Source organism: Arachis ipaensis, chromosome B04 (assembly GCF_000816755.2).
Source record: "Arachis ipaensis cultivar K30076 chromosome B04, Araip1.1, whole genome shotgun sequence".
NCBI lineage: Eukaryota > Viridiplantae > Streptophyta > Magnoliopsida > Fabales > Fabaceae > Arachis > Arachis ipaensis.
Genome location: NC_029788.2, coordinates 11,988,940 through 11,999,372, shown reverse-complemented (window position 1 = coordinate 11,999,372; position 10,433 = coordinate 11,988,940).

Below are 10,433 nucleotides of genomic sequence, written 5' to 3'. Positions count from 1 at the left end.
CAAACGATCCCATGCGAATGCGTGGCCCACGCGTTTGCGTCGTTTGTGATTTTCGTCATTCACGCGGTCGCGTCACCGACGCGATCGCGTGACCTACAAATTCGACGTAAAAGAGTGTTTTGGGCAGAGAGTTGTGCCGGCTTGGGGCAAGAAGTGTGCTAAAAGCACAAATTTGGTCACGTGGACGCGTGACTGATGCGTTCGCGTCAGTTGCACATATGGCCATCCACGCGATCGCGTGCATGACGCGAACGCGTCATATGCAAATTTGGCTCCCAAGCCATGCGAACAGAAAGTCACGTGGGCGCGCGGCTGGCTTCGCGCAAATCGCACATAATCCAGGGCACACGGACGCGTGCCTGACGCTAACGCGTCATTATGAAGACTGCGCGACAGACGCAATCGCGAACGCGTCGCTTGCGCCACCCAGTTTTCTTTCTCTCTCTCTCTCCCAATCCTAATTCTCTCTTATTCTCTTATCCTTTTATTTTTCTTTCATCGTAATATTTGTCTCTTCTATTTTCAGTTCTTATTTGCTTAAGGACAAGCAAACCTTTAAGTTTGGTGTTGACGCTTCGCTTAAGGGTTTTCTGTTTATTCTTATGGCACCAAAGGGAGGCGAATCATCTTCACAAAGGAGCACAACTTGAAGAATAAAACGACCACTAAGATAACCCAGGTGGTTGAGTTCCTTTCATTTTTTATTCCCTCCCGCTTTTATTATGTATGTTCCGATTTCCTGCTACTTTGTTTTGTTTATTGCATGATCCTTTATTAGTAGATTCATAGATTCTATTTTAATTTTTCTGTTAAATGCTTTAATTCTGAAAGATGTCTCATGTATTGCCCACTAAACTTGAAATCAAAAAGAAAGAAGAACAGATGTAGTGCATGAGAATTTGAGTTTAATTTTTAGAGTAGTCTCATTTACTTAAATGTGGTGGTATTTTCTGTGATTCTGAATGCATGACATGAATAGTGCATATTTTTTATAGTGAAGTTTATGAATGTTAAAACTGTTGGTTCTTGAAAGAATGATAAAAAAAAGAGAAATATTATTGATAATCTGAAAAAATCATAAAATTGATTCTTGAAGCAAGAAAAAGCAGTGAAAACTACAAAGCTTGCGAAAATATATATATATATATAAAATAAAATAAAAAAAATTTCGAAAAGAGAAAAAGAAAAAGCAAGCAGAAAAAGCCAATAACCCTTAAACTAAAAGGCAAGGGGTAAAAAGGATCCAAAACTTTGAGCATTAATGGATAGGAGGGCCCTAAGGAATAAAATTCTGGCCTAAGCGGCTAAATCAAGTTGTCCCTAACCATGTGCTTGTGGCGTGAAGGTGTCAAGTAAAAAGCTTGAGACTGAGCGGTTAAAGTCGTGATCCAAAGCAAAAAGAGTGTGCTTAAGAACTCTGGGCACCTCTAACTAGGGACTCTAGCAAAGCTGAGTCACAATCTGAAAAGGTTCACCCAGTTATGTGTCTGTGGCATTTATGTATCTGGTGGTAATACTGGAAAACAAAATGCTTAGGGTCACAGCCAAGACTCATAAAGTAGCTGTGTTCAAGAATCAACATACTGAACTAGGAGAGTCAATAACACTATCTAAATTCTGAGTTCCTATGGATGCCAATCATTCTGAATTTCAAAGGATAAAGTGAGATGCCAAAACTATTCAGGATTGCAGTTGTAAACCCCACTATAAGAAGAGACATGGGCTTAATCGAACTCTCATTCTCATGCAAATTCACATCCTAAGCTTATATTAGTTTTTGGTTGCTTGAGGACAAGCAACAGTTTAAGTTTGGTGTTGTGATGCGTGAGCATCTTTCCTATCTTTTCCTAGTAAATTTGCATCTAATTTGTTGAGTTTGATTAAGAATTAATTATATTTTAGCTACTATGGATGCTATTTTGAGTTTTGTGCAATTTTATTTATTTTAGGTAGCATTCGGATGGATTTGACGAAGTTTCTGCAGAGAAAGAGAAGAAACCAAGGAGATGACCAGCGAATATCGACGCGGACGCATGGCTCACGCGACTGCGCGGAATGGAGGAGATCGCAATGACGCGATCGCGTGCCTGACGCGAAAGCGTGGACTGGAATCTGCACAAATGACGAGAACGCATGGACGACGCGGGCGCGTCACATGCGCCACGTGTAGAAAACGCAGAAAAACGCTGGGAGCGATTTCTGGGCTGTTTTAACTCAATTTTCAGCCCAGAAAACACAGATTAGAAGCTGCAGAATGGACAGAACAAGTGGTCCCCACCCATCAACTGAAGATATGTTAATTAATTCGAATTTAAATTCAAATCTTATTTTAGGAAAAGATATTATTTTAATTTTTGAAATTAGATTTTTAAATTATTAGGATTAGTTATAAAAGGGATCTCAACATGGTGGTTCTGGAGGAGAACATTCCACAACATTATTCCATACAAAATTTACATTCCATATTCCATGAGCAACTAATCCTCCATTGTTAAGGTTAGGAGCTCTGTCTATTGTATGGATTGATAATATTATTTTTCTATTTTAATTCATGTTTTAATTTATATTTCAATAATTTGTTTTCGTTCTTTATTTTATGAATTTGGGTGGAACGGAAGTATGACCAATGTTCTAATTGCGTTCTTGTATAACTTGGAAAAGCTCTTTACTTGAACAATAGCTTGAAAATATATTATCCTGAATTTCTAATTGTTTGTCTTTAACGGGATACGTGACATATAATCCCTTTATTTTTGGACAATTAGGATTCTTGTGGCATATAAACTGGAATTTAATCATCACCCTCTAATTGGAATCAACTGACCAAGGAATTGGCAGTTGATGAATTTTAGAGGAGACTAGGAAGGTCTAAGAAATTAGGGTCTAGTCACAAATAGTTTGCCATGAATTAAATCTTACATGATTAAAATTAGTTAATAAGAAAAGTCAATCTAGAAAATAGATAACTCTGAACCCTTAACTGCATTATCAATATTTTATTCCTCACCTATTCACCTGCTTGTCTTCAAACTCTTCTTTATTGTTTAATGCTTTTGAACTCTCAATTACTCTTTTCTGTTTGTCTAACTAAGCCTATCAAATACTATTGTTGTTTAATCCATCAATCCTCGTGGGATCGACCCTTACTCACGTAAGGTATTACTTGGTACGACCCGGTGCACTTGCCAATTAGTAAGTGTGGTTGTAAATACCGCATCACCCACTGCATTAGTTCAAATTTGATCAAGGTCCATCAAGAGTTGAGGGAAGTTAGGCTACTTTGCTCCAGCTCTCATTCCCACATTGTATCCACCAAAGAAAAACAGAGAGACTCCATAGTGATGTTGCGCTAGTCGTCGGATGCAAGTCAGAAATAGTGGCAGTTCGAGCTCAACCCTCTCATTCCTTTGTGTCATTCCCCATCTGTTGTCTCACCTAACTCCATTATCGCTGGAATCTCACTCTGTTGATTCCAAGGAAGCACTGCCACGAGTGGTCGAACATGACAGCGAAGGTTTCTGATGCCGATCGCTCCATGTTGGGTTGGCCTCGTGATTAGCTCACTAGTTCGCTTAAACAAGTGTCGGAGGTTCGAATCCCACCTTGTGCATGTAGTAACCCATTGGCTAGTGGCACACACTTAAATGGAGCTCTGATCCAAGACGGATTAGTCCTTAACCTGCCGGGTTAGAGGATACTGTGAAAAACAAAAAAAAATCGTAATAGTTACAGAGAAACTCTTTGGGGATAGTATTTTTAGTATTTTTGGCCATCATTTGACCAGCACAAATACTAAATTGTCTTTGACAAATAAACTTTACTAATTCATGTGTGTAAATTCTGAAAAATATGGGTACAAACTATATTGATTCAAGTGTATAAAACTCTAGTAAATATAGGTACAAACTATATATATGCTTTTTGTGTGTAAAATTCCTATAAATATAGGTATAAATTTTTGCTGAAAAAATGATAAATTTTGTTGGCTATGTAGCATTACTCATTATTAAAATAGGGAGTTAAAATCTGATAGGTGTTAGTTTCTTAAAAAATTGGAAAGTGGGTTTAATAAAATTAATGTAATTGATTTATTACATTTAAAAACTAGTTAAAAATTGCTAACTTATTAGTTAAATAACATATTTCTAATTTTACAATGCTTTTAAACAATAATATTACAATAATAAATTTGTTTAAGATATTCCAGTACTTGTTTCCATATCAGCATGCATGCTATAATATGTCCCCTCTAGTTTATGTAAAAAGCAGAGGTCGTACGTCTTCATTGGCAACGATATAACTATTATGTTGCTCTTTTCTTAATATATAAAAATATAATATATACCCATTTGTTAAGAATTATGACAGATAAATGAATAAAACCATAATTGAATAAAAAAATAACTTGAGCAATAAAACACATTCACCATTTCGTTTTTTTACTACAACGTTAGATCACCATTTAGTTGACCTTATTTCTAATAAAGTATTTAGAAGAGATATAGAGATTAAGCAATATAAATTATAAGACAAAAACTGAAAGATAAAGACTAAATTAAATTTTTTGTATTATGTTTAGCAGTATTTAATATTCTATTTAGTGGGAATAGGTGCAGTGGTGAGGAGAAGGATTAGTGATAGAATGGAGGTGAGGTTTGAGAAATGAGAATGGTAGAAAGTGTAGAATGAAAATTTGAAAACTTAGATTGATGATGGTATTTTCGAAAATAAATGTTAAAAAAGGTTTCTGTCCATTATCAGGATTTCAGCCTTTTCTATCTCTACTTTGAGGTACTGAAGGAACTGAAATTTTGTATTATGAAACTGAAATCACTACAAGAATATGGGTGATTAGTTACCACAAAAAGAGTCGTAAAATAATCGCTAATTTGACGCAAAATATAATTTGTGACGAATTAGCTACCGTCTAGCAACTAATTTTTTCCTCGCTAATTATAAGTCGCAGATCAGTGAGGCAAACACAATAGTCGCTAATTCATCGGAAAGTTTTTTAGCTACCGAAAAGATAGTCGCAAATCCGTCACTAAAGTAAAAGCTAATTCCATAGAAGAAATAGACTAAAAGGTAGTCGCTAATTAGCGACAAACTCTACTGCAGCAGAATCATCGCTAATTCCAAGCTAACTTCGTAGACAAAATGGAATGCTTAGTTGACGCTAATTAGCAAGGAATTTTCTAAACCTAATTCGTCACAAGTTGTCCGCTAATATGATCGCAAATCTGTCACATTTTTTAGCAAATCTATAACTAATCTTTGAAAATTCTTAATCAAATTTGTAGGAATTTTGTCGCTAAACCGAAGCTATTCTAAATGAGAAAGTGTAACACCCTAACTATCAAAGTTTACGCTTCCGGCTGCGCCACTCTGATAGCTCTGGTGTTACGACGACTCTGAAAGTATTTAATACTAAAATATGAGCCTGTTTAAAACTTTAAACCGTATAACCGCTTCAAAATACTTTTTGATAGGTAATATACATCCATACATGCAATCCAACTCACAAAACTCACAAAGGCGAGGGAACAATAAATAATAACTAAAGCAATACAAAACATCACAACAACAATAACTAGGTAAACTCTTCGTGAATTCTGAGTCCATATCCTGAAAAGGGAAATTTGTAGGGGGGTGAGAACATCATCCTCGAAAGGTTCTTAGTAGAGGGTTTTTGAGAATTACTATAATAGGATACGTGAAGGTAAACCGTTACAGTGATTAATAACTGTCTTATGCATCTTTCCGAAACCAAAGGTTTAATATCAAAATCTAAAATCCTCTCTGAAAGAGAAAGCTATTAATTCCTCAATAAAATAAACCAAAAGCCTTTTTGAAAGTTTTCCTTACACAGTATGAATGACAAGCTGTTCCAAGCATAGGTTCATTAAGTCTATGATAAACCAGTTTAGTTTTTCATACTTTTCTAAGCCAAAAATACAAACCAAACACGGCCTTCGGCCCATCTCATGATCAGTCACGGTCCTAGGCCCAAATAAATCAATCCACAACCAATCCATCACAATCCAACAGAGTTTCAGTCGCAAACACAAGTAGGAAAGCTTAAGCACAAACAAGCAGTTACATCAAGTAGAACAATTAACAGTTGAACACAATTAATCACATAGGCAAACCAAGTACAATATGCACACCCACACACAATGTCACATAGATGCATATGATGAATGCCTGTCCTAGTGGATGATGAGTCTCATCTGTTGGTTATAAAGCCAACCCGGCAAGTCCTGGTAGCTAACCATTGGACTGTCCCTCTGTCATGCATCCCCAACTCGAGTTAGTCACAATCATAATCATAAGCACACAACACCCACACTGGTGTTTATCCACGGGGGCGACCTCATCCGGAACTTTCACAGTGTCTGGCCACACTTACGACATAGGGTCAGCAGAGTATCGAGTCTCAACCTGGAGCACGTGGTGGCTAGCCACTGCTTCTAACCAGGGAAACTCGTATCTCAGATAATTGGAAGTACAACAATCACTTTATCAAATCAATAATCATCCATATTCATACTCAGCTATCCGGCTCATAACATATTCCACAATCAACCATAATTCATTATCATATACGGTCATTCTGGCTCATAACATATTCCATTTCCACTATCCAACATCATAAAACTCATAAAATTATCATTCAAGCCATAAATCTCTTTTCTCAAATCACTTTTCTTTGAAATCAAACTCGCTTCATCCCAGCCTTAACTTCAAAAATACACATTTCTCAAATCACTTCGAGCTTATAAGCCATCTTTCTCAAAAGAAATTTCGTCTTTTAAAACAAGTCACATTTCCACAACATCCTTCTAAAACTTCCAAATAATTCAGCAACTAGGCCAAATTAAAATCTCTTTTGAAAGATCAAAAAATTAGTCATCCTAAAACTGAATTTGGTAATAGAAATTTCTCAGCAGAGTCTCAAGACTTTAGGGAAGGACAACCTATCTCAATTTCTTAAAATATTCGTTGAAACTCTTAAAAATCATAGATTCTTGGTTTAAGTAAAAAGAAACATAATTTATTATAAAACCGAATCATATAAAGTCACAAGTCCCAATCCAATCCAAAACCAATTCACTTGAAATGGAACCAATCCATTTAAATCAAAACCACTTTCAGGTTCCTTCTTAAAACCAATTCTCTGACTTCCTCCAAAATGTCACAAACGCAATTATTCAATCAAAAGTCCAATTTCCTTTAAAATCACTAAAAGCTCCTCTGAACAAAATCCTTAAGTATAACTGAAAGCATAAGACCTTTTTATATTTAAAATCAATATTAGAACATAGTACTTTTCTTCAGTGATTCAAAATGGTAAAGTAATTCCTTTCTAATTAAATCGAAATCAAGACATATAGTTTTCTTAAATAAATTAAACTCGAAAACATAACTATTTTCTTAATAAATCAAATTATACAATTTCTCAAATCCAAGCCTTTCTAAATAACTTTTCAGTCAAAGTCTAAGATTTTTATAGAAATTTTGGTAGCACCTCCCCTAAAACTTGGACTTTGCCACCCTTTTCGGGTCCTAACCAAAGCATTCCACAATTCTTTTTAACGATCCAAAACCCAAAATCAGTTCAAAATCAAGGTGGATCCAAAAGTGCATTTCCATTTTCATATTTCAAGAAAACCAAATCAAACTCAAATCAATTTCCAACGGATTAAACTTGATTTCAAAGCTTTAAAGAAGCAACTTTAAAGAAACACTTCAAAACTGTCTGTTTCACAAAACCAAATAATGATCGAACCAACCAAGCATTCATATTCATCCAAGACAACCAACATTACATAAGACTTATTTCAATCACTCAAAGATACATTTTTACCACATAATATCCATATATAATAATTCCAATTTATAAAATATGCTTTTTTGAAAAGGCCCCTACCTCGACACGTTGAAACCATAACCCAAGCGTGTCAACTGAGCTCTTTTTGCTTAGCCCGAAATCTGCGGCAACCGAAGCCTCAGCTCCGCTTGCTTTCACAACAGCAGAAACAGCCTCAATCGCTACATGTACGCTCGGTTACTAATTCCTAACACATTAATATCGCAAAGACTTTAATAGACGTAACAAGACATTAATGCGGAGGTTTTTGAAACGTAAAATACTTACTATAATACAAAAATGAAATAGCGACGGCCTCTGAACCGGTTTGGCAGCAGCCCCAGCAGCCACCTCAAGCGGCCGCAACGACCCAACTCCGGCGACGGTGACTGAAACCAACATGCAGCGACAACAAAACTCCCGGAATCTCAAAAGAAACGAAAACCAAACTCGAAACCCTTACCGACAGTGGATCTCGATGGCGGCAGAGGCATTTTCCGGCAGCAGAGGCTTGACCACCCACCTCCAGGAGCGGCGACGGAGCAGGTGACTATAGCTGGACGCGGCGGTGGTGGCAGCTTCTGACACCGACAGGAGCTAAAATATTCACCATTTTTCAATTATAAGAACTATAAGTAATAAATAGGAATTTACTCAATTTATATATAAAAATCTCTAAAAATATAATCTTAATTAAATATAATAGATCATAAATGAATAAATTTTCAAAAATCCGGGGTCTTACAAAAAGTAGAGTTATGAAGTAGTCGCTAATTTGCTAGGAAATAATATGTATTTAATTAGTTGAACTACTATCGCAAATGTCATTGCAAATTCTTTTTAACCTAGTAACAAATCAATAAGTATCTCACACTACAAGAAAAATTGAATTTTGTCACACTTTAAAAGCATGCCAAAAATGCAAAAAATGTAGCGACGGAATAGTGACAATAATATCCCTCACTACTTCACTTTTATTCGATTGAACCCCTAAGTGACTGATTTGCTAGAACATTGTCACTCGCTAATTAATTAATTTGTGACAAATTAGCGGGGAAATTTTTCTCACTCTTTTTTTAGCTACAAAAGTCAATTTGCGAGAAACAAACTTACTCGTAAATCTCTCGCTAATCAGTCGCTTTTCTCAAGTTCAAATATTTTATGACCGCTTATTAATTTTGTCGTTAGTGCGTCACTAATTCCTCACAAGTTAGTGACGGATTGTGAAAAAAAATATTTCTCGCAAAAATCCGTCGTTAATTTGTCAAATTCTTGTAGTGAATTTTAGTTCCAATCTTTAACCATCAAACACAATATTGAGTACTAATCTTTCAATTTCAATTCCAGTCTCTTAAAATAAACACTACCTAAAAGATCATTTCAAATAAACTATTATTTTGTATCCATGAATATTTAGAACATTGATAAATCTATTAAAAAAAAATAAAACTAACATTTTACTCAAGAAAAATAAACTCTGGTGAACAAAATTATTTGTACCCTAAAATATTATCAAAAATTTTTATATTATCCTTTTTAATTATCAATTTTTTACTGAATTTTTACATCTAGACCATCAAATATTGAAAAACCATCAACACAAAATCTACACCTTAACACATAAAAGCCAACCTATAAAAGATATATCTCAAATAACATAATACACTACTTAACCAATAACCAAAATAACTCATCAATTCAATATCATAGACAAAAACAATAATAAGTAAACAACATTCTCGAATTATTAATTACATCATTTAAAGTCTATTAACTAACTAGCATCACAACTACAATGAAATAATCACTCTTCAGACGTACGTTCACCATCTTCATCCTCTCCTATATTTGTTTCTCCACCTTCTAGTTGAGGAATCGCAATTTTAAAATTAAGCTTTTTCATCATTTGTTGAAGCAAATGGTTATTGAGTTCAAATCTTTTTTCTGTCTTTTTCAGCCTAGCTTTTAAGTCATCGTTCTCTTCTTGCATTTTCTTCATTATTTCTTCATGTTCTGACCTTCGCAACCAATCGGATGGCTGAGAGCTGGAGTAACGATAACTAGGTCTTTTCTCAACTGTAGTGAATTCTATTCCAAATCCATAAATTCTTCCTTTTTTAACTTCGCCTATTTTACACCACACATCTATCTTATTTGGTGTATTACTTCCTTTTTCATATGCTTTTTGTGTAGCCCGTTTTATAGCATTCTTAAATTCATCCTGCCAATATCAAAATCAGATTAATTATTACACGAGACAATAAAAAGAATAAAAATTATCATTATGCAGACAAAAACCACGCACGTTATACATCACATAATATGATATATAAGCACAATCTTATCCCTTTTTTTTTAATAACAACGCACTACAAAAAAAATATGTTTTAGCGACAAATTTTTAGTGGCAATAATATAATGGCCACTAATTCTTTAATTTAAGTTATGCTTTGCAGTAATTATATATTTGCCATTATTACTATATATTATAATGGCAATTATTATTATTGCCACTAATAAATACAAAAAAAAATTAATAAAAAGTTTTGGTAACCATATAATT